This window comes from Aquarana catesbeiana, linkage group LG13 (assembly GCF_042186555.1).
Source record: "Aquarana catesbeiana isolate 2022-GZ linkage group LG13, ASM4218655v1, whole genome shotgun sequence".
Classification (NCBI taxonomy): domain Eukaryota; kingdom Metazoa; phylum Chordata; class Amphibia; order Anura; family Ranidae; genus Aquarana; species Aquarana catesbeiana.
In genome coordinates, this window is record NC_133336.1 from 233,050,323 (window position 1) to 233,075,788 (window position 25,466).

Here is a 25,466-nt window from a genome sequence, read left to right on the forward strand (position 1 = left end):
CTATGACATCACACAACATAGAGATTATAAACTGCGCTAAAACAAAAATCCTAAAAATAAAGTGAGATGGTAGTATAACCTACCATCAGCAAATATTTGAAAATATTTAAAAATAATGATATAAAGTCCAACTCTTCAAAATGGTAGGATGTTCAATTTGACGTGTAACCCCAGTCTACCTCTGGGCAGACACGTCTCCACATTTCACTCTGGTATATTTCCTAAGTTGTCCTTTCTAATTCTGGACCGTGTCCACCCAGGGCTGCGTGGGGGGGGACTGGAACAAAATTTTGCTGCAAAAAGAACAAAAGTGTATTTTTCGTCTTCAGGCCACCAGGGCACCAGGCCTCAATGAAACCACTTCATTTAGACCTTTTCTAGAGGGCTTCACTTCAGAGGGGTCCGAGTGGGAACACCCCCCTATTTTTGTAGAACTAGCAGTACTGGGATGGTTTTGGCTAGGTAGTGAATACCATCAGTGGGATAGGTGTGGTGACAGTATAAGTGATCCAACACTTCCCCCCCCCCCCCCTGTTGGGAAAAAAATCCATATGGTCTGCGTTCCACTTACAATTGTTCCTTACTTACTTTTGATCCGCTTCCAACTCATATAAAGCCTGCTTATCACCGTGAGTCGGTAAGCACATTCTACAGCCACGGTGGTGGGGTTTTTTCACTTCCCTCCCCTCCTTTTTTTGGATGTTGTTATGTGCACACCAGGGTGTTTGGTATGTCTGTCTGTCCATGCCTAACATTTTGATATACTACACTATGGCCAGTTTTCTTTTGTTTGTTCTTTCTCCTGCATCCATTGAGGGGTTTTTAATTTGAAGACGGACGCTGCTGACTGGTCCACCACTCTAAAGGCCCTGGCAGGGTTTTTGCCATCCGCTCATATTACTAATACTTCTGGTAAGAGCAATCATAGCTCATTTGGATTATTACTCACATTCAAATTGAACATCCTACCATTTTGAAGAGTTGGACTTTATATCATTATTTTTAAATATTTTCAAATATTTGCTGATGTTAGGTTATACTACCATCTCACTTTATTTTTAGGATTTTTGTTTTAGCGCAGTTTATAATTTCTTTGTTCTGATTGGTGTTGTCGCACTGTTTACTGCTGCTTATCCCTATATGCTTCTAGCGCGGAATTTTTTGTTACTTACACATCACACAACATGCTCAGGCACCGCCGCCACTGTATCACACTGTAGCAGGCACTCGTATGGTCTCAGCCGACTCTGGACCAAGCCGAGCGTCACAGCCATATTTTTTACTGGCAACCTTTTACTGGCATTTACTGGCAGGAGAAAATTGCCTGTTTTTTACTGGCTGCCAGTGAAAATACTGATGGTTGGCAACACTGTCCCCAGCCCGTTCTGCATCGTGACACTGCACTCGCCGATCTACAGGGCAGCAGCTGCAGGGAATGGTGCAGGACCCTTTTTTTTGGTCTGCACTGGAATCGGATCTTGTGAGTGTTCACATCCATGTGATCCAATTCCTGCAACACTTAACAGTTTGTACTGCGATCCGATCTGAGGGTGTCATTAACTTGACATTGACACCCCCAGCAGTTCGCAGATGTCAGCCTGAACCAGTGTGCAATTCAGATGCGATGTGGGAACCGGTACTGAATCTCAGGGTTTCCTGCATTGCACCAGTGTGAACCAGGACTTAATGTCATGTTGTGTTGGGTTTGGCTTGAAAAAAAAGGTGGCAGTCCTATTATCCAGCATCCTATCCTACAGCCAGCCCACTGGCTGCTACTCTCCCAGGTACAGCGCTGTAGATCTGGTGCCAGCTGCAGTGATGAGCTGACAGCCACAGTATACTACAAGAAGAGCAGTGGCAGCTGGTGCTCAAAATTTTGGGAGGGGCGCAAACAAACTGAAAAATTCTGAAAAAAAAACCCCATCAATTGCAGCCTCACTGTGCCATCAAACGCAACCACTGTGCCCATCATTTGCCACCACTGTGCCATATCAAATGCTGCCAGTGTGCCCCCCGCCTGTCGTCTGTACTTACCCTGTCTCGGTGGCGGTGGGACAGCTCCTTGAGGTCTTTTCCGGTCCTCTGCTATGATTGGACGCCTGATAGGCGTGAACTGCTAAAGTGAACTGCTAAACATCCAGGGGTGTATCTACTATTTACAGCTTGTACCTGCCCCACGGATAGGCAGAAAATATGCAGCATGTAATCATGACTTGTCTGTACCTGTTCCCAAGCCGGTACTCACACACTCACGGCCCACTGTTCTGTCTCCAAGGCCGTCCGACCTGTCAGCACATGGTAATGGCTGCCCTCCCTCTTCCTGCCTACAATAACAATGGGCTAGGAGCAAATCTGTGCCCTCTAGTGGCTGGGTAAAAAACAGCAGCCTGCCTGAGCCAGAGTACAAGCATGATAGAACAGCACACTGCTCTCAGTGGCCACCGGGAAACAGACAGTCAGATCGCTCTCTTAATAGAGACACTGCAAACAAATGCAGACTCACCATTCCTCGCTGCAGGGTACTGCTGGAATATCACAGCGACCCAATCTTCACCCATCACGGCGGGTTGGTGTCATGCCAGACCTTCAAGGACGGGGTCCCCTCTGTACGTAGGGTCCACTGACTTGGGCCTTGTATAACTCCCTGCCAGAGCAAACCTGCCAGAGCAATGTGACCAAGGTGCTGGATCTCAGGGTCCAGCTCTCCTAAGAGAAGCATTACAGGCAAAACCTCGTTCTTCGGTATCAAGGCATTGGGTACCATCCACTTTAGCCTTTGTTTTGACTCTTTGAATGGATCCGATAGCGTAGCTCCCTGAACCTGTTCAGGCCATCTAGGAGCACTCATTAACCGTGACCAACACCTTAGACACTGGCGAAAAAACTGAGGAACTCCCTGTAGGGGAGGGGTTATATAGGGAGGAAACTTCCTGTCTAATTGATTACACCAGTGTCCAGCACCTGAAGGTGAGATTTAAACCACTTAGTAATTACTATGAGCCTCTGTGTCCCGTGATGTACGATAAAGAAATACATCTTTCTTATACAAGTTAGTCATCATAGGTCTTAGGACAGTGGAGGGGACATTTTTAAGACTAGTCAGGTTGAAATCCCAGAATTGTTGGAATTTGACTTTAAACAAAATTCTGCAATCTCATGGGCCAAAGCCATGTCTGAGCTGAGGGGGGTGGGGGTGAGCAAAGAGATTGGAGCATACGGTCCCAGCTTGTTTGGCAGTACTTCTCCTGTGGATCACAGTAGTGCAGTTCATTCTGCACTCGTGACCCATTTTCAGCTGACAGCAGGCTGACGACACAGAGCTGGTCCAGGCTGGGGAGAGACTGTGACCATATGGCTGAGATCCACCCAGAAGCCTGGACCGGCACCTGGCTCAGCCTGAAACCAGTCTCTCCCACCCCCTCCATAGACCAGCGCTCCAGTGAGTGGGGGGGGTATAGAGCAGAGAGTCGGTGACTGACAGTCAGCAACTATCTGTTCACGGAGTTGTGAGAACAGAGATCACTGATGCTGCATCCACCTGGGTTAAGGTTGCTACCTTTTCTTCAAGCCAAACCCAAACACTTTAGGGGCACAATTTTTTTTCTTGTGGAGTATACATTATAGGATTGTAAATGATCTAGGACCCCTTTGAGTGCCTCAAGGAGAGTAGTAATGCAGCGCGCTAAGTGCTCCATGGTGAGTGTTTGCCAATTTGCAATGGGAAGGCCTGAAAGGGGCATTGTTAAATAGAACAAAAGCATTCTTGTACCCATAAAATATGATTAAATTAATAAAACAAAGGGGGCGTGCCTGACTTACGGATGTAAGTAGCTTCTTTCTGGAGCTCCGGACCGCGCCAAAATCCTGCACTATCCTGTACAGCCAAAACACCTGAAAATCGGCTCCACACTGGCCGGACAGTTGTCTGAACGTCCTGGGCACTGAACCATGGCCAAACCCACAACAGACACCTGCTGAACGTCTCTCCCGCTTTGTGCATGAGGAGGGCCAAAATGGCGCCCAGAACACACAGGACCCACCGTGCTCTCCTGCAGAGGACAGACAAGCCTGGGCTGAGGGATGACGGAGTGGATGGATGTCACGGACCCCCTGGGAATCCCTGCAGCCTCTTCATTGGCAGATTCCTTCCCTGGATCTTCGGGCGTTAAGGTAGGAGAACCGTCCTTGTCACAGATCCTGGACACCATAAAATCCTGCTATGCCTCACTGTCCACAGAAATAGAGACTCTCAGAGTGGATTTTGCAATCCTTAAAGATGTGCATAAAGCCAAACATAGGATCTTTAATGCTGAGCAGAGGATCAGTGCAGTGGAGGATGACCTTAACCCCCTCATGATCACAGTGAGAGAGGTGGCGGCGGACAACAAGTCCCAGGAAACCAAGCTGGGGGACATTGAGGATAGACTCTGCAGGAACAACTTGCGGTTCCTGGGTTTCCCCGAGGGCTCAGAGGGTAAACGCCCGGAAGATTTCCTACTCACATGGCTGAAACAAACTTTTGGGGAAGAGTGTTTCTCCCACTTATTTGCTATTGAGCGTGCTCATCGGGTCCCGCTCAGGGCACCCCAGCCGGGAAGATTCCCTAGACCCTTACTAGCAAGGTTCCTGTACTTCAGGGATAAAGAAACCAACCTACAGCGGGCCCGAATAAAACAATAACATTTGATACATAACTTTTTATACTATCGTGTAGAGTGCCCTTTCTAGCCAGAAGTAGCTGTCTGTTTTATCCCTGGGACGCCTACCTTATAGACCACCCTAGGGATAAATTCTTTTTTATACATGTATATGCAATTGGCTACGGCCAGAACCTCAAATTTGGAGGAGAGGCAGTGAACAAATTGTTTTGCTACTTTACCACTGATAGAGAGTGAATAATTTTATGGTCATCTTAGCAGCCTTGCAGTTTCTAGCTAATGTGTACCTTGGGATTCTAGTTGATCCAATCTGACCATATCTCACATCTAGTTAATGAATACCTCTGACATATTTCATGTTTAAATCTATGTTTTTTTAAAAAAATTTAATTAACTCTATACTAATAACTAGAGAACTCTTTTTGTGAAATGGTTTTTATTTTGGGAGAGGATATTGATAGAGAAATAAAGGAAACTTTTGAAGGGAGTACATCACAACCCCTGAATAACACTGAGGAAATTAGGGAAGGATTTAAGGAACATAAAAAACTTTTGATAAAGCACCTGAACAGGAAATGGGACGTCTCATTTTTAGAAACATACATTCAACACAAAATAGTCCCAAGAGGACTAAGAGACAAGACCATCCCAGCTGAACATTTGCATAATGATAGATTCCTTCCGAAATGGAAGGAACTATGTATCAACCATGGTATAGCAGTTATGACATTAATAGTGGAAGAGGAAAAAAAACAAATGACAGAACTCAATAATAAAATAGAGGAAAGTGCCAAGGGGTTAGACCTATTAAAAGAAGAGGAATTTTCAAAGCAAAATGAACTATTAAAAAAAGAAATAGAAAAAGTGCAACAAAATTTAAAGGCAACCAAACAATCAAAATATAGAAGAGACACTCAGGATTTTGAGAGAGATCAGGCTTTTGACCTAACGATCAGAAGAGGGAGGAGTGACTCAACTCGAAGAGGATCTAGATCTCAGTCACGTAATAGACGAGATAGATCCCCTTCCACAGTAGAAGAAAATGGCAATAATAAAATAGTGACTTTTTTAGAGGAGGAGGGGGTGGGAGAAAAAGTAACAAACACCCCCTCAACGAGCAACTCATCCCAAAAGAAACAAAACTAAAACAAAAAACAACGAGAGAACAACCCAAGACAACAAAGGGGCGGCTCACGGACAAGAAGTCAAAACCGTTAAAAGTCTTATCTAATGACATCATGTCAGGAGAGGACAGGACTGTCATTAATTTATCCTCATTTCCTCTAGCTGAAAGACACATTCAGTTACTTCAACATGGAATGTCTTTTTCACCAGTAAGCTCCATGGATGAATTTACCGTTTACAAAGACGTGGTATTATATTTAAGAAAAGTGTTTTTCAGATCACTATATGAACAAAACGGACCCATGGAGCCCAATAATGGTGACCTTGATGAGGATGATCAAAATGCGATTGACATCCTCAACTCTTTACTACAGGAAAATGAAAATCCACAAACAAATTTCCCAATTAGGAGATCAGCAAATCTTAATATAAGATCTACAAAAATACCAATGTTGGGAAAAAATAAATGGCTGAGCATTTTTTTAGAAATGGTTCAGGTAGATTTAGAAGAAATCCCTTGGAAACAGATAGGTCATGACAACCTCACCCCCACAGAACGGCAGGCTCTAAAGGAACTCAAAGAGGCAAAACAAATCATAATTAAAAGAAGCGACAAGGGCGGCAACATCGTCCTTATGGACGATGAAGACTATGAAAAAGAAGCCAAGCGCCTCCTAGGAGACCTGAATACTTATCAAAAACTAGATTATGACCCTTTTCCAGGGGTGGTACGAGAATTGAACAGTAGATTGGATGATGCAGTGGAGGTGGGTCTATTAACGAAAAAGGAGTTTGAATATCTCTCAGTAGATGACTACAATATTCCCACCTTCTACTGCATCCCAAAAGTTCACAAATCCCTGAAAAAACCTCCAGGGAGACCAATCGTGTCCGCTATCCGAGGACCCCTAGACAGAGTAGGAAAATACTTGCATTCCTTATTAAAAACTATGGTAAATGAATTAAAATCGTTCGTACAGGACACACGTCACGTGTTAGCCAAAGTCGCTGACCTGAGAATCACAGAGAAAGCATGGTTGGTAAGTATCGATGTAGAATCATTATATACATCGATACCACACAACTGGGGAATAGCTGCTGTCAAAGGATTTCTGGAAAAATGTTTTCCAGAATTCGGGCCTCAAAATGAATTTCTCATTGAACTTTTGGAATTTGCGCTACACCACAATTTCATTCAGTTCTCTAGGAAATTCTATCAATAGATTAAAGGCACCTCAATGGGGGCAGCATGGGCACCAGCCTACGCGTGCCTGCATTTGGGATGCTGGGAGGAAGAGGAAGTATATACTCATCTGTTGTACCTCGGCCACGTACATACGTGGCTGAGTTACATCGATGACGTGCTGGTCGTGTGGGTGGGTGACATTGTTTCTCTGCATGAGTTTGTTGCAGAACTCAGTGTCAATCAGCGTAACATACGGCTGACCTACGCATACGACCGGCACAAACTGTCTTTTTTAGACCTGACCATCAGACTTGAGGATGGCAGGGTGAGCACTTGCACCCACCGTAAACAAACGGCAGCAAATACACTACTCAGGGCAGATAGCCACCGCCCCCCTGGCTTAAAAATGGAATCCCTACAGGACAGTTCATAAGAATAAAGCAAAACTGTTCCGATACTAAAGATCTAATTAGAGAGTCAAAAGAACTATACAAAAAGATTCCGGGAAAGGGGGTATTCCCATCGTCAGATCCGTAGAGCAAAACAAAAAGTGGCAATACGAACTAGCGGAAGTCTACTTCACCAGAGTCCACTCAAGAAAGGGAGCTGGTAAAGTAACAACAAATACTTACTTTATTTAATTCACAGTATCCCGTTTTTGCAAATATTACTGATATGTATATAAAAAGACCCTGCATGATCTATGGGCTGTGCCTAAAGTCTGAATGATCAGAGGGACAAGGGATTGGTGACATAGCGCTCTTACTATCACTGAACACTCTTATGAACGTAAATGCTTATCACGGCACAGCTACCTAATCAGTCCTAATATGTGATTTGAATCCAGAGTAATTCCTCACATCCCTACATCTAAATTACATCAATGAATCAGCTTAAAGAGGACTTTCTAACAAACCTCTGAGGACTCACTATAAATTAAGGCATCTTAGCTTCATTTTTGCTTTATTTACCGCCCCAATTACCGCCCCCCACTCCATGATTAAACCCTGGCCACTTTAGTTAACATTAAATAAATTACATCCCCGGGGACCACCTCTGCTCGGCACTCCCATAATAGATTATATAATCAGATTTGATTCATAAATAATTAAAACAATTATAGAGGCAATTAGCCCACTGGGACTGCCAGACAGAAGTGGATCACTTCAGGCGCCTGCATTATATGTTATGTGTTGGTTGTTTTATGTGAGCATTGTCTGTCTGAATGTTAGTCATTTGTAACATTGATACTTTATCTGTGTGATTACATTTAAGGTATCATTTTCTTAAATGATGTGTTGTCAGAGGATATGAGTTTATCAACCTCAATGGAAAGCAACATAATGTATTTTAAATTAATGATTTAGGTGTATATCACCACAATAAAATTTGATACATAACTTTTTATACTATCGTGTAGAGTGCCCTTTCTAGCCAGAAGTAGCTGTCTGTTTTATCCCTGGGACGCCTACCTTATAGACCACCCTAGGGATAAATTCTTTTTTATACATAATATAATGCAGTACTGTAAGAAGTTTGATAAAGATATCTGATAGAGTGTGCCAGAAAAACCCAAACCTCTTTGCTTGCCTTTCTGTTGCTTAGAGATAAAATAAGTAGATAAAATAAGGTAATCTGTTTGTCTGTGTGGAATTTGTCAGGTGTCATAAGGTAAGATGACACCTTTCCACTGCATTGTATTGTCATTGTATTATAATGAAACCTAGAGTGATGTTACAATATTTGGTGATGTATTGATGCTGACTTTTAATGATTTATATATGAATGCTTTGACTCTAAAGTATAAGATATATATATATATATATATATATATATATATATATATATATATATATATATATATATATAGTTGGCAGGATGATTCTGGCATTGATGCATTGAGAAAAAATATTTTCTTTTCCTTGCTGTAATCAGACGTAATCAGACGTTCAGTGTCATCTTAGGGAAAGTACCAAAAAAAAAATGTCTCAAAAGTGTCCTGTTTGTATTACTGGTTTACACAAATTTGTGTTTCTAGAAGGATTGACAATGAATGGAGTAATGTCACTTACTGGAAGAGCAGGGGAGACTTATCAAGTCTGTCCCCGGTCTTTGAAGTATTGTGACATTAGGGACGTTTTTACCATTTAAAATATGGGTAGAGCGTTTGTAACACTTTTTTTAAGGTAATACATAAATTGGTGAGGCTAACTTTTGATTAAAACATGCTATTTGAATAATTCTTTTTGCTACTGACATCTCTTGCGAAGGGGAAGTCAGGTGCAAAATTTGGACATTTGGCTTTTTGCCAACAGGGTTCAAGTACTAATATCTCACTGACTGTAATAGATAGTGGGGAATTGTTTGTGGCATTAGTACTACCCCAATTGAAGGCACTGTTTCAACCTGTTGGCATACTGCAAAAAGGAAAAAAGAGACTCGGTATCTAATTAGAATGTTTAGAAAGAAAAAATAAATATGTATGTTGTGGAGATCGGCTGGACCGAGGCTCTCTATAGTATCCTAGCCCATACATTGTTTATGATGGGTTTAGCAGAGTCATGGGATGGTAAATTAAGGGTTAAATCAACCATGTGCCCTAGTTTCCCTGTGCCCCGCCACCTCCATCTTACATACCACAATGCAGAAGTTGAAAGCTGCAGAGACTGCACACGCTGTAGAAAGTCAGAATACAAAACACGCAGTTTTAAAACAAGCAGAAAGCACAGAGGAAAAAAAAGAGGAAGTAACTATGCAGTTAGTTAATGCTCTAGGTTTCCTTTCATGTCGCAAGACGCCGGATTTAACACTTAAGATGAAATGCACAGTTTTTTAATACAGACTTATCTCAGTAACCTTGTCCCTAAATATGCACTTACAGATGTCATGTTTGACATCCCAAAACAAACACCAGTATCAACACATTATCAAAATGATTTCTTAGGAAATCAAAGGGGAAACTTTTATAAAAAGAGGAAAGGGGGCAAGGATAAAGAGGGAGTTGCATACAGAGAAAGAGGATTTCTTAAAGAAAGGAATCTTAAGGGAAATTGTCTCGTCTTACAATACTCCCAGTAAAGAAGGCAAATGGTGACTATAGGTTTGTACAAGACCTAAGGGACATCAATAGCCTAGTGGTACCAATTGCCCAAGTAGTGCCTGATGTGCCATCAATACTTACCGCCATACCATGCGATGCAGAGTATTTTACTGTGATTGATTTAAAGAATGTTTTTTTTTTTCATCCCTGTAGACAAGGAGACATGGCCACTGTACTCCAAGTTACCCTTGGGCCCTGGACTGCCCCTCATGGTTCTGTACTGTTGCAGTATGTTGGTGATTTTTTGATTTGTAGTTCTTCAGAGGAGGAATGCCAAGCTGATAGCCTATCTTTATTGAAATGGTTACATGTATGTGGTTATAAAATGTTTAAGAAAAAGTTACAATGTTGTCAAAAGAAAAAAAAAAACAAACAAAAAAAAACAGTTGAGTATTTGTGCTCACAAAAGGAGAAAGAAGAGTCAGTCATAAAAGAGCTGCGGCTCTAAATGGGTCTGCCCCACCCACTTAATAGGAAGGACATGCTCACCTTCCTAGGTATGATTGGTTACTGCCGCCAATGGATACCTGACTGCTCTTTCAATGACAATATATTGAGACAAGCAATGTCTTTGAAGCAATGTCTCTGAAATGTCTGATACTGTAAAATGGTCTGATGAAATGCTAAATGTTTTTGCCATGTTACCATGTTTTGCCATGTTGAAATGTGTAATGGTTACCAGCCCGAGCCTCGGCCTCCTTGAATATGGCAAAATGTTTCACTTGTTTGCCAGGGAAAATTGCAGAACCATGGCGGGAGTACTGGCCCAGGAATATGGTGGGAGACTGTGCCCTGTAGTTTTTTTCTCAAAGATGGTCCCGGTGCGCTCTAGCGTCCTGTGTCATGGTGGTTGAGATGGCCGGTTCTTTCACTCTGGGACACGACACCACACTTCACATCACTTACAATGTGTCAGTTTTGTTGAAAAATGTACATACACAGCACATGTCTGCTCAGAGGTTGAGCGGATATGAGGTGATTTTGCTGTCCAATCCAAAATTGCACATCAAATATGCTTTTCTCACTGCAGGCCCAGCACCCATTTTACACGCCCTTTTAGGATTAAAAAGGAGAACAGGATGAGGTTGTGCCACAACATGACTGCATAAACCTCATTCTCCAAGACACATCACCCAGGTCTGATTTATCTTCCACAGCACTACCAGACACACAGAATGTTTTTGCGGATGGTTCTTGCTCTAGGCTATAGTACACTGCAGAGCACACACAGGACAACAGACACAGATAGCCAGGGGAAATGAACAGGTCTGGCTGACCTTGCTGCTAAATAAGATGCTATCTCACAGACAGCAGACATCCAAATTGCTATGCTGATACCTGACCTATACCCATTTGAGGGGTCACTTGCAGATCCCCAGGATTATGCATCAAATTATGAGTTAAGGGACTGGAATGGAAAGGGTGTGTAGAGAGATCCAAGGTCTGGACTTCTCTGCAAAGAGGGGAAACCATGTATACCAACAGCAAGTGCATTCAAAGTACCACGGAATAGGCTACGCAGGTATACAAGTCACGGCTGATCTCACACACATGCCTAAACTAGGCAAAAGACAGGAATATCTTTTGATAATTGTGGACATGTTCTCAAATGGTCCAGCTTTTATAGCCAGGGTCTGCCAGGACTTGGTAAAAGCTCTCAAGATAGAATGGAAGTTTTACATTCCCTACCACCCTCCAAGTTCAGGAATAGTAGAAAGGATGAACAGAACAATAAAAGACAAGATAAGAAAGGCCACAGGAGGAACCTTTGCCAACTGGAGAAGGGTCCTCCCAGCAGTCCTGACAGAAATAAGTTTTTTAAAGTTTTGATGGGTAGATTTTTCCCCACCCCATAGGCCAGAGCACCTTTAATGGTAGAAAAGGGAGATTTAGACTTAATACAGGAAGAATATGTAAGAAAACTGGTTGAAATATTGGATACAGTCAAAGAAATGTTGCTCGCACCTCTCTTTTTTCTTCACACGAAGCTACTCACCTCTTCAAGGAGGGAGACACCGTGGTGGTCCAAAAGCTGAACAGAAATAAGAAGCAAGAGTATCCCTTTGGACCTCCTACTATGGTGATTGCAGTGATCAGAACGGCTATCCTGGTGGAAAACTGCTAGTCCGGGATCCATGCCAGCTGAGTGAAAAAGGTTGCCCAAAGCCCCAAGAGCAGGAAGGAGATCCTAAATACAGGAGGCCCTCAAGCAGAAGTCCAAGCAGATGAAGGAGGACTTCCTGGAAAAGCAGGTCCGGCCAGAGAAGATGACCTCACTTATTTCACCACAGACTTCTGGCAAAACATTTTGCTTCCTGTTCCTGATCACCCTGATAGTGTTCCTGCCCACTTGGATCATCACTAACTGTATCTACCACCCTGAAGATTTGGGTGCCATTAAAAGTATTTGTGGAAACACACATACATAGGAGAACATTACAGTGATACAAGTTAGAAACAAGAGATACATTGAGGATAATTTTGCTGATAAAATGCTTTTGCTAAAATTTAAATATGCTTATGTTCAGAAATCAGGATTTCAGAAATGTTGAATTTGTGGCAAATTGCACCTTAGCACTGTTAGGATACCCCTAATGGCTATACCTTTAAATATTACTCCACTTTTAAAAGGAAAGATTCCCCTTGACCTTTTGAATGTCAGCAGAACTAATGACACCATTTCTTTTCACATCATCAATAGAAGTCATAATCCTACCTGGTGTTTTAATGTAGGGAATTCTACTAGAAATGCTCATACCTGTAGTCAATCGGTTTTGAACATTTCTAATTGCTATGCCCCTAGTGGGAAGTCTTGTTCTTTATATCAAACACACCACGTTAAGGTCAGAGTACGGGCTGATTTTAAAAAGACTCTTGCTTCTGAAAATGATAGTAGTAAATCTGTACAGTATTTGTTTCAGGTTCTGGCAATAGTTACAGCAGTAGATCAGGAGACTGCTGTGAATACGCCCTTCTCGTTTGGTAACCACACCTATGTTTGTTGTGGAAAGACTTGTTATCCCTGGATTCCACAAGAGGTCCAAGGCTGGTGTTACCTGGCCTCACTGGTGCCCATAATGGGGGTGGTAGGTGATAGTGATGGGAGTCATTTACTTGAAGCTAGTATACACCCAAGGTATCCATTAAAACATTGTAATAGGAGAGAGTTATTCCTTGAAAAGGATATGGCCTGGGCATGGTTCCCTTCCTGGGCAGGATGGGGAATAGATTTGATGAAAAGGTTGAATAATTATTTAGGAATTATTGATAAGATGATGGAAAAGAATTCTGATTACATTTCTAAACTTAATGTTGAAACTAGGGCTTTTAGAAAACAACTAGAATTGCATGACTTAGCCATTGAAAGCATGAGTTCAGCCCTTACAGGATTATGTGAAATGACTGAGGATTATGAATGTTGTACTTGGGTACACAATACCAGTATAGAGGTACCAGACTATTATGATGTGATAGCTCAGCATAGAAAAGAGGTGGCCAAGCTGCAACAAGAGGCTCGCAACATAGCCCAGACCTGGAGTCCTTTTGGAAATGTTGATTTTGGATTTGGAGGGACATTCTCTTGGATAAGGGATATTGCCATAATTTTAATCATTATTGTGTTCTTTTTCCTTTATCTTGTGTATAAGCTTATTATGTGCCTTATTAATAGAGCCACTCGCATTCCAGGTCCCTCATCTCCCAATAAAACTTATCTCAGTATGTATCATCAGAAGTAGGCTGAGAATACCACCATGATAAGGAAGTGAGATCATACATTTATGATCAAAGAGGGGATTGTAGGGATATTTTAGCTTGCTGTCCACCATTTTAGCTATAAAAATATGTATCCATCTTAGAATACTATGTATATGTGACGTCTATCAAAAGTTATGCCGCGTACACACGAGCGGACTTTCTATCCTACTTGGTCCGGCACACTTTCCGACGGACTTTGTCCGCCAGGTGCGCCGGACTTTAAAACGAACGGACTTGCCCACACACGCCGGGATTTTCCGGCGGGCTAAGTCCGCCCGTCTTTCCGACGGACTTTCGCCGGAGTTCCGGCGGACTTTCAGAATGAACGGACTTGCCCACACACGGACAAGTCCGTTCATTTTGAACGTGACTCAGGTGCGACGGGACTAGAAAAGGATGTCAATCTTGCCGCTTTTATCGGCTAGATTGACACCTTGCGAGCCCCGTCGCGGGGCATACCAGGCCCTTAGGTCTGGTATGGATTATAAAGGGGAACCCCGCTACGCCGAAAAAACGGCGTGGGGTCCCCCCTAAAATCCATACCAGACCCCGATCCGAGCACGCAGCCTGGCCGGTCAGGAAAGGGGGTGGGGACGAGCGAGCGCCCCCCCCCCTCCTGAACCGTACCAGGCCGCATGCCCTCAACATGGGGGGTGGGTGCTTTGGGGGAGGGGGGCGCCCTGCGCCCCCCCCCCCAAAGCACCTTGTCCCCATGTTGATGAGGACAAGGGCCTCTTCCCGACAACCCTGGCCGTTGGTTGTCGGGGTCTGCGGGCGGGGGCTTATCGGAATCTGGGAGCCCCCTTTAATAAGGGGGCCCCCAGATCCCGGCCCCCCACCCTATGTAAATGAGTATGGGGTACATGGTACCCCTACCCATTTACCTAGGAAAAAAGTGTAAGTAATAAAACACACCACACAGGTTTTTAAAATATTTTATTAAACAGCTCCGGGGGGGGGGTCTTCTTCCGGCTTCGGGGGTCCCTCCGCTTCATCTTCTCCCGGCGTCCGGTTGGTTCTTCTCCGCTCTCCGGCCTCTTCTCCCGGTGTCGCAGGTCTTCGGCCGGCCCCTCCGCTCTCTTCATGTAGCTCTATTGCGAGCGGAGGTCCGGACTTCTGGGCTTCTTGGCTTCTTGGCTTCTCTTCTCTTCTCTTCCCCCAGATGTTGACACGACGCTCTCTCCGGCTGGACTGGTCTCTGAGGGCTGCGTTGTGACTTATATAGGCGGAGACCCCGCCCCCATATGATGTCACAGTCCCTGGGCATGCTGGGACTGTGACGTTTTAGGGGGCGTGGTCGACCACGCCCCCTAAAACGTCACAGTCCCAGCATGCCCAGGGACTGTGACATCATATGGGGGCGGGGTCTCCGCCTATATAAGTCACAACGCAGCCCTCAGAGACCAGTCCAGCCGGAGAGAGCGTCGTGTCAACATCTAGGGGAAGAGAAGAGAAGAGAAGCCAAGAAGCCAAGAAGCCAAGAAGCCCAGAAGTCCGGACCTCCGCTCGCAATAGAGCTACATGAAGAGAGCGGAGGGGCCGGCCGAAGACCTGCGACACCGGGAGAAGAGGCCGGAGAGCGGAGAAGAACCAACCGGACGCCGGGAGAAGATGAAGCGGAGGGACCCCCGAAGCCGGAAGAAGACCCCCCCCCCGGAGCTGTTTAATAAAATATTTTAAAAACCTGTGTGGTGTGTTTTATTACTTACACTTTTTTCCTAGGTAAATGGGTAGGGGTACCATGTACCCCATACTCATTTACATAGGGTGGGGGGCCGGGATCTGGGGGCCCCCTTATTAAAGGGGGCTCCCAGATTCCGATAAGCCCCCGCCCGCAGACCCCGACAACCAACGGCCAGGGTTGTCGGGAAGAGGCCCTTGTCCTCATCAACATGGGGACAAGGTGCTTTGGGGGGGGGGGGCGCAGGGCGCCCCCCTCCCCCAAAGCACCCACCCCCCATGTTGAGGGCATGCGGCCTGGTACGGTTCAGGAGGGGGGGGGCGCTCGCTCGTCCCCACCCCCTTTCCTGACCGGCCAGGCTGCGTGCTCGGATCGGGGTCTGGTATGGATTTTAGGGGGGACCCCACGCCGTTTTTTCGGCGTAGCGGGGTTCCCCTTTATAATCCATACCAGACCTAAGGGCCTGGTATGCCCCGCGCTCGCCGCAATAGGAAGATTTGTTTTTCCTATTGCAGCGAGCGCGAGATGCAATACCATCCCCTCGTGTCGTATTTGGTCTGTCGGACCAGCCTACACACGAGCGGGCTTTCCGTCGGACCAGCACACACACGAGCGGACTTTCCGCCCGAAACTGAGTCCGACGGAAAGATTTCAAACATGTTTAAAATCTAGGTCCGGCGGGCTTTTGGGAAGAAGTCCGCCGGAAAAGTCCGCCGCCGCCCACACACGGGCGGATTGTCCGGCACACTCTGGTCCGCCGGACCAAGTATGCCGGAAAGTCCGACCGTGTGTACGCGGCATTAGTTTCAAATTCTTGTAAATGATATGATTTCCCCAAAATGACGTGTAAGTCCTTTCCTGTTGTTAGTTTCTATATGAGTTATTAATATTTTATTTAAATATCCTGTATGTCTGTAACTTTACCATATATTAATGAAGGGGTTGGACTTTTGTTGTGATGTCATGTTGGTTATATAAGTGAAATACGGAAGTAAAAGATTGGATCATTTTGAATTGCATGCCTTGTGTGTGTCATAATTTCTTGTCGGAATGATCTCCAGATCTGAATGGGTTTGAAGGAACACTCTAATCAGGATGTCATACGAGGGTTCACTTGCTTTTAGAACATACATACACCCCAACAACCATCTTTCCAGATTTATGCGACGCAGAAGCAGAGGGCAGTGTTCCAAAGTGTGAAATTGCGCCTCAGAGAGCACAGTCTGCCTTACAGTATGCTATACCCCGCGAAGCTCAGAGTGGTACATAAAGGCAAAACCCAATTCTTTACCTCGCCTAGGGAGGCCAATCGCTGGCTGGAGTCGCTGGGAAACACCTGATACCGTACAGTTCACTCTACTCCTATGGATGCATATGCCCGCCTATTCTATGGATTCTTCCAAGCATTCTATGTCTGAGGGTGAATAAGAGCTATACGAGTTTACAGATGGCATATGCCACACTGCTTGCTATTTGGCTGTCCACATCTTTGAATGCCGTGGTCCGTTGACTGTTTTACTGCTGTTCATATCAACACCCTTTTTTTCCTCTCCGGACGGACGAAGAAGAAACCCCCATATAGGGTGACATTGTTTTCATGTTGTTTGGGGGAAAAGCCTATAGTGTGTTTGGGACTGTGGGCAGGGTGGGGGTGTTGGGGAAAGTTCTACTGTTTAATGTCACTACTATGTGAGCTTATCTTATCTCACGGTTTGGTTATGTTTTCAATTGTTTTTTTTTCTTTTCCCTTATGATCTTACTATGCAAAGATGTTGTGCATTATTCCTTACAGCCTGTATGTCATTACGGTCACCCCTGCTCAATGTGTGTGGTGGAGAACTGGATTTGTGCTCCTTGTAGGGAGCCCTTGTTGGCACATCCTGACAGCCTCTGTATGATGATCTATAGATATTATGGCTAATCACGTACAAAACCTTAACCTAATCTTATGGAACTTACAGGACCTGAACTCTAACAATCAAATGAGCACTGGTGTACAATTACATACAGAAACGCAAGCCCCATATTATTTTTCTGCAAGAGACCCACCTGACAGGATCCACAATTCTTGCTCTTAAACAAGCTTTTATAGGCCATGCCTTTCACTCTCTGTACTCTAATTATGCCAGGGGGGTCTCCGTGCTGGTAGCCAAATCCCTAACATGTACTCCTAAGACCATTGTCACGGACCCGTATGGGAGGATCGTGGTGGCGGTACTAATAAGCCATATACTTTTGTAACGGTATACATTCCGCCACCGTTTTCACTGGCAGGATGGGAGGATGTGCTGATGAGGGTACTACGGGTGGCGGAGGGCCCTATTATTCTAGCTGGTGATTTGAACACTGTCCTCTCCCCTGAGAAGGATAGATTGAATGCCAGGACCAGTTGCAGCTCTCCACTAGCAAATTGCATGTCTCAGTATGGCATGGTGGAGGCCTGGAGATGGAAGAACCCTGATACCCTGGCTTAATCTTGCTACTCCTCTACCTACAATAAGCTTTCGAGATTAGACATGTGCTTTCTAACTAGGGACATCCTACCCAGGGTGGTGGCGATACAATATCTCCCACGGGCAATCTCAGACCATTCCCCCCTACTACTGACAGTGACCGTTGGCCATTCACCGGGGTACAACCTGTGGAGACTTAGCCCCCTCTGGCTCAAAGAGGAACTGTTCAAAAGATCCTCCGCCACCGCTATTGGGGACTTCTGGTGGGACAACAGAGGTGAGGTCACCCTGAGTATGACGTGGGATGCATTTAAAGCTACCCTTAGGGGCTCCACCTCCAGGGTCATTAAGAAAATTAGAACGGACAGGGAATGGAAACTCAAGGACTGTGAATGAGCGGCCACTGATGCTGAGGTAGAATATATCAGAAATCCATTCTCCTCTAACTTTAGGTTATGGCGAGATCTTTCTAGACAATTATAGCTGGTACTGATAGAGAAAACTCAGAAAAAACTACTTTACCATTCTCAACAAATTTTTTAATATGGAGATAAGAATGGTAAATTATTAGCCTACCTAGCCCATTCACAACACGCACCTATCTCTATTCCCCAAATTTATGACGAACACCAGACTCTGTGCACCTCCCCGGAGGATATAGCGAGTGCATTCCTCCACTTTTACTCCACTCTGTATTCATCCTCCGTGTGCTATGACGCGATGGAGGTGCAGAGTTTCCTAGAGCAAATCCCGCTTACTGCTCTGTCTCCAGAGGCAGCGTCAGAGCTGGATCTCCCAATCTCTGTCTCAGAGATAGGGGAGGCGATGCACTCCCTCCATCCTAACAAAACACCGGGGTTGGATGGATATCCAGTGGAATGGTACTGTATGTACCAGGAATTCCTAGCACAAAAGTTACTGGAAGTGTACAATGATGCCTTTGAGAAAGGTATGCTTCCAAACTCACTCAGAGGCTTTAATAGCCCTAATCCCCAAACCACATAAAGACCATAGGCTCTGTGAGTCTTATCGCCCTATCTCATTAATCAACGTTGATGCTAAAATCCTAGCTAAACTCCTTGCCAGGCGACTCAATAAGGTGATTGCATCCATTATTAACGCTGATCAGACTGGTTTCATACCAATGCGCTCAACGGCTATTAATCTGTGCAGGCTGTTCACAGTCCTGCAATCTATGGGACCTAATCCTGACACACGCATTGTGGTGTCCTTAGACACCCACAAGGCGTTTGATTCTATCGAATGGCCCTACTTAATGGCAGCCCTTGAGCGGATGGGTTTTGGACCTAAATTTATTGCATGGTTGAGACTGCTGTACGCCGGTCCCTTGGCTCGTTTACGGGTAAACAATATTATCACTGATACCTTTGAAATTCGTAGGGGCATGCGACAGGGGTGCCCGTTGTCACCCCTGTTTGCCATTGCGATAGAGCCGCTGGCAGCCATGCTCAGAGCAGATACCGCAGTCAGGGGCTGTAGGCTGAACGACTTGGAAGAAAAAACGTCCTTGTAAGCAGATGATATGCTGCTGTATCTGGCAGATGCTCAGGGATATCTCTCTCTCGGACACTACACATAATCTCTGACTTTGGTTCATATTCAGGGTTTAAGGTTAATTGGGGCAAATCCGTAGTCTTGCCATTAGACCCCCTTTTCATTCCCACAATGCCCCCAGATGCTCCAGGTAGTGAACAAGTTTCGCTACCTGGGTGTGGAGATACAAATACCCCTGAAAGCATATATCTCTAATAATCTCACCCCCCCATGTACAACGCAGACTTGGTCCAAGCTACCCCTCAATCTACGGGGTAAAATCAATATTATCAAAATGATCTATCTCCCCAGATTTATGTATATTTTCTGGCATGCCCTGACCTATATCCCCAAAAAACTGTTCTCTGAAATCAATGGAATGATCACATCGTTCCTATGGGGCTCGAAACCACCCAGGGTGTCTCTGGAAACCTTACACCTACCCATTAGGGAAGGGGGATTGGCCCTGCCCAATCTTCAATGTTACTATCTAGCGGCCCAACTGACACACATCCACTGGTGGTTCTTTCCTGGACCTTTACATCGCATCCGTGGCCACCCAAGCTGCCTGGGTACACTCATACGAAGCGTTGAAAAATGTAGTATATAGAAATGGTCCATACCCCATAGCAGGCACCAACATCCTTAGACTTTTGTACAAAATCTTTCATATATGCCACAAAAAGATGGGGGACTCCTCTTTGACCAAATCACCTAACGCCCCTCTCTGGCTTAATCCCCAACTTCCAGAAGTGTACAAAATACAGGATGGAGTGCGATGGGCTAGTTATGGAATTAAAGAGGAGGTCCCACGAAAAAAAATAAGTATTAAAAGCCAGCAGCTACAAATACTGCAGCTGCTGACTTTCAATATGTATATATTATATATATATATATATATATATATATATATATATATATATATATATATATATACACTTACCTGTCCAGGGAGCCCGCAATGTCGGCAGCCGAAGCCGATCTGTCCGTCAGCTCTCAGCTGCTGCCGCCACCATCCTCGGTAAGGGAATCGGGAAGTGAAGCCGTGCGGCTTCACTTCCTGGTTCCCTACTGCGCATGCGCGAGTCGCGCTGCACAATCCGAATGGTCCCTGCTGTCTCTGGGACCTGTGTGTCTCCCAGCAGACAGCGGGGGGGGGGGGGGACGGGAAGTCGCGTAGCTCCCGTGGGAGTCTATGCCCGGAAGTGGGTGCAAATACCTGGGTGCAAATACCTGTATTATATAGGTATCTGCACCCCCCTCCCCCCTGAAAGGTGCCAAATGTGACACCGGAGGGGGGAGGAATCCGAAAAGCGGAAGTTCCATTTTTGTGTGGAACTCTGCTTTAAATATGTACACCAATTGTTCTCTGCAGGGGTCTTTAAAACATTCAGGGACCTTCAGTTGGAATGCAATATCCACAACAAGTATTTTTATGGCTACCTGCAACTGTGGCACGTGATCACAGCGCAGTTTGGGCTGACGGAGGTATCGCTTCTCCACTCTAAGTTAGAGAAACTTTTGTGTGAAGAAGACCATACTAAACTGATATCCAGATACTATTCCCTTCTCCTGCCCTCTGCGGCTAAGAGAATGGAAAAAGTGGCGAGACAGTGGACTTCTGACATCCCAACACTGATTGATGAAACATGGACGGAAGCGGTGGGGGATCTCTTGCCCTCAATTATATCTGCTAGGGACAAGGTAATACAATTTAACTTTCTACACAGAATATATTATACCCCGGCTCACATATATCGGATGGGTAGAGCCGACTCCCCTGAATGTCCTCGCTGTCATGAAGGGGAGGGGAACTACTTCCACATGGTATGGGTCTGCCAAGAGTAGCACAATTCTGGAGGGCAATATTGACATTCTTGGAGGATAGACTGGCCATCCCAAACATCTATTCCCCCGCGAAGTGCCTCCTTGGAAGCTTTGACGGAGAAGAAATGTCTAACAAAAAGAAAGCCCTCCTGTGTATACTATTTTTGTATGTTAAGAAGGCACTAGCGCTCAAATGGAAAAATCCCTTTGCCCCGTCCATTCAATTCTGGGTAGATCTAGTTAATAAAACACTGCCACTGTTTAAACTTACAATTACTTCTAGAGGTTGCCCAAAAAAATTTGAGAAACTGTGGTCCGGATGGCTCACCTCGGTTTCTGGTGACATTGAGCCGTAAATATCCATTAATACCATGTTATGGTTTATGGAGCATGACTCTGCTAGTACTGTTAGTCTTATGATAACTACTGTATTTGCACTAGGGTTACGTTTTATTGCTTTCCTATGGTTTACTGATCAATAATGCTTATGTTTGAGTATGTGACTGTATATTTCTTAATGCATAGTTAACATTGTATATTATGTTTTGTGAAAAACCAATAAATTTACGCTTTAAAAAAAAAAAAACTATTAAAACAAATGTCACTGTAAAAAATGAATTAGCCTACCTTAAAAGCAGACAGCGTCAGTCAGTAGGGCAGTGGACACTGTGAGTAAAGCAGAGGATGGTGTCAGTAAAGCAGAGGATGGTGTCAGTAGGGCAGTGGATGGTGTCAGTAAGGCAGTGGATGCTGTCAGTAGGGCAGTGGATGGTCTCAGTCAGCAGAACAGTGGACGATGTCAGTAGAGCTGAGGACGGTGTCAGTAGGGTAGAGGATGGTGTCAGTAGAGCTGAGGACGGTGTCAGTAGAGCAGTGGACAGTGTAAGTAGAGCAGTGGACTGTGTCAGTAGAGCAGTGGACGGTGTCAGTAGAGCAGTGGACGGTTTCAGTAGAGCAGTGGACGGTGTAAGTAGAGCAGTGGACGGTGTAAGTAGAGCAGTGGACGGTGTCAGTAGAGCAGTGGACGGTGTCAATAGAGCAGTGGACGGTGTCAGTAGAGCAGAGGATGGTGTCAGTCAGCAGAGCAGTGGACGGTTTCAGTAGAGCAGAGGATGGTGTCAGTAGAGCAGAGGATGGTGTCAGTCAGCAGAGCAGTGGACGGTTTCAGTAGAGCAGTGGACGGTGTCAGTAGGACAGAGGACGGTGTCAGTAGGGCAGTGGATGGTGTCAGTAGAGCAGAGGATGGTGTTAGTAGAGCAGAGGATGGTGTCAGTAGAGTAGTGGACGGTGTCAGTAGAGTAGTGGATGGTGTCAGTAGAGGAGTGGACGGTGTCAGTAGGGTAGAGGATGGTGTCAGTCAGCAGAGCAGTGGATGGTGTCAGTAGAGCAGAGGATGGTGTCAGTAGAGCAGAGGATGGTGTCAGTAGAGCAGAGGATGGTGTCAGTAGAGTAGTGGATGGTGTCAGTAGAGGAGTGGACGGTGTCAGTAGGGTAGAGGATGGTGTAAGTAGAGCAGAGGATGGTGTCAGTCAGCAGAGCAGTGGATGGTGTCAGTAGAGCAGTGGACGGTGTCAGTAGAGCAGTGGACGGTGTCAGTAGAGCAGTGGACGGTGTAAGTAGAGCAGTGGACGGTTTCAGTAGAGCAGTGGACGGTGTCAGTAGGGCAGAGGACGGTGTCAGTAGGGCAGAGGACGGTGTCAGTAGAGCAGAGGATGGTGTCAGTAGAGTAGTGGACGGTGTCACTAGAGGAGTGGACGGTGTCAGTAGGGTAGAGGATGGTGTAAGTAGAGCAGAGGATGGTGTCAGTCAGCAGAGCAGTGGACGGTGTCAGTAGAGCAGTGGACGGTGTCAGTAGAGCAGTGGACGGTGTCAGTAGAGCAGAGGATGGTGTCAATTAGCAGAGCAGTGGACGGTTTCAGTAGAGCAGTGGACAGTGTCAGTAGAGCAGAGGATGGTGTCAGTAGAGTAGTGGACGGTGTCAGTAGGGTAGAGGATGGTGTAAGTAGAGCAGAGGATGGTGTCAGTAGAGCAGTGGATGGTGTCAGTCAGTAGAGCAGTGGATGGTGTCAGTAGAGCAGAGGACGGTGTCAGTAGAGTAGAGGATGGTGTCAGTATTTTTTTTTACCAAAAACATGTAGCAGAATACATATTGGCCTAAATTGAGGAAGAAATTCAATTTTTTACATTTTATTGGATATGTTTTATAGCAGAAAGTAAAAAATATGTTGTTTTTTTTAAAATTGTCAGCCTTTTTTTTTTTGTTTATAGCACAAAAAATTAAAAACGCAGAGGGGATCAAATACCACCAAAAAAAAACTCTATTTGTGGGGGAAAAAAAGGACAAAAATGTTATTTGGGTACAACATCGCACAACCACGCAATTGTCAGCTAAAATAACGCAGTGCCGTATTGCAAAAAAATGGCCTGGTCATTAAGGGGAGGGGGGTAAATCTTCCAGAGGTCAAATGGTTAAACATACAAAGTTTCATTTGGATTTCAAAGAAACTCTCGGCAGCAAAAGCTGCTCTCACGGCTGGACAGTTTAACCAATAATACAAATATATTTTATATGTAAACATGGGAATAAAAAAAAGAAAAAACAATAAATAGAACATCACAGAGATAATATAATAAAATCAATGATTTGATCGCTATATAAAAACCTCCTCGAAATCACACATAAGATGATGTAATGTAACAGTGTGAAGATTCTCTATGACTTCCTACTATACAAAATTTCCAAGATTTTGTATTCAGTACAAACACAATGTTTAAAGTAAAAAATGATTTAGCAATCTTAACGTGTCTTATATGTGGCTTCAAATACAAAAGTTGCTCCATATGTAAAAAAAAAAGAACAAACAAAAAAACAGTTCTGTTAGCAGAGACAAATACAGAGAGAGATTCACCTACAAATCTCTCTTAATACACACTGAATGATCCATCCCACACCAAGTACTACTCCTTCTGTTATATAGGGTTAAATATTAACTTACTGTAAAGATCAGACATGAAGAGATGACACGGGGGTTCTGAATATGAAGACAGAAACAAAATGGAGAACTTGGGTGGAGAGAAGATTTCGGAATGTCAGTTTCATTGGAAGCAGATCTCATCTGCATTGAATGTCATATGCTTTAAAGTACACAGAGGAGGGCAGGTTATCCTGGAGCTCAGATTCAGCTTCTGATTTTGATTGAAGAGATGTCACCTAAGGGTAACTCCAGTTTTGTGGGAAAAAATAGCAAATATAAATAAAAAAAAAAAAAAAGTTAATATAGCGTATACAATTGCTCCACATGTCATATTGTAATGCTTATAGCTCCCAACTGTCCCTGATTTGGAGCAATGTCCCTGTGTCCCTCATTCCTCCCCATTTGTCCCTCATTTTGGTCTGATCTATATAGTTGTATATAAAATGCACTTTTTATCTTTCAGAAAGTGTTTCCCAGCGATAAACCTTTTATCTGACTTCTAAATTGCTGCATTTGTAAATTTCAAAAGACAATATCAAGCCTCGTACACACGCGATCGGATTTTCCGCCAAACAAAACCGTGGACTTTTGTCCGAAGGGCGTTGGCCCAAACTTGTCTTGCATACACACGGCACACAATTGTTGGCCAACAATCCCGAACGTGGTTTTTCAGCTCTTTAGCGCCACCCTTTGGGCTCCTTCTGCTAATTTCGTGTTAGTTGAAGTTTGGTGAGTGTTGATTCGCGCTTTTCTTTTCACGCTTGTCAGTTTGTTTCTGAACGGCCATTCGTCGACCAGCCATGTTGCGGAATCGGAGGAGATAACGTGTTATTTATTATTGGCCTTGGAGTTATTGCTTTGACATTATTTTTTTGGTTGGATAATAATGATTTGATTTGGTATATTTTCTATATTTTTGGATGCATAGAATGCACTTTTTGGTTAAGTTCTATTGGCAGATAGCATGTCTAATTTTATTTGTTTTCTTTTTTTAATGTACAATAAAAAAAATATGTAGAATAATACTTGGCTATGTGTTTTACTTTGAATGACAGTTTGGGAGTAGGAAGTTACATTTTAAAAATTACAATGTAAAATTGACAAGGGACACCAACATACTGTATTTATCGGCGTATAACATGCTCCGGCGT

The 25,466-nt window shown here is 44.5% G+C and overlaps 1 protein-coding gene across 2 annotated transcripts in view; it reads right to left on the reverse strand.

Annotated features, from left to right (window-relative positions):
- Positions 1-24,478, reverse strand: part of LOC141116953 (NACHT, LRR and PYD domains-containing protein 3-like) — a 291,452-nt gene extending 266,974 nt beyond the window's left edge. Inside the window, exon 1 of one of the 2 annotated variants that reach the window (XM_073609472.1) lies at positions 24,337-24,478. The gene's annotated coding sequence lies outside the window, so the exon portion shown is untranslated. Of the gene's footprint in view, positions 1-9,606; positions 9,703-24,336 lie in introns of those variants that run through there. The other variant, XM_073609473.1, reaches the window with a different exon arrangement.
- Between the last annotated feature and the right edge of the window lie 988 nt (positions 24,479-25,466).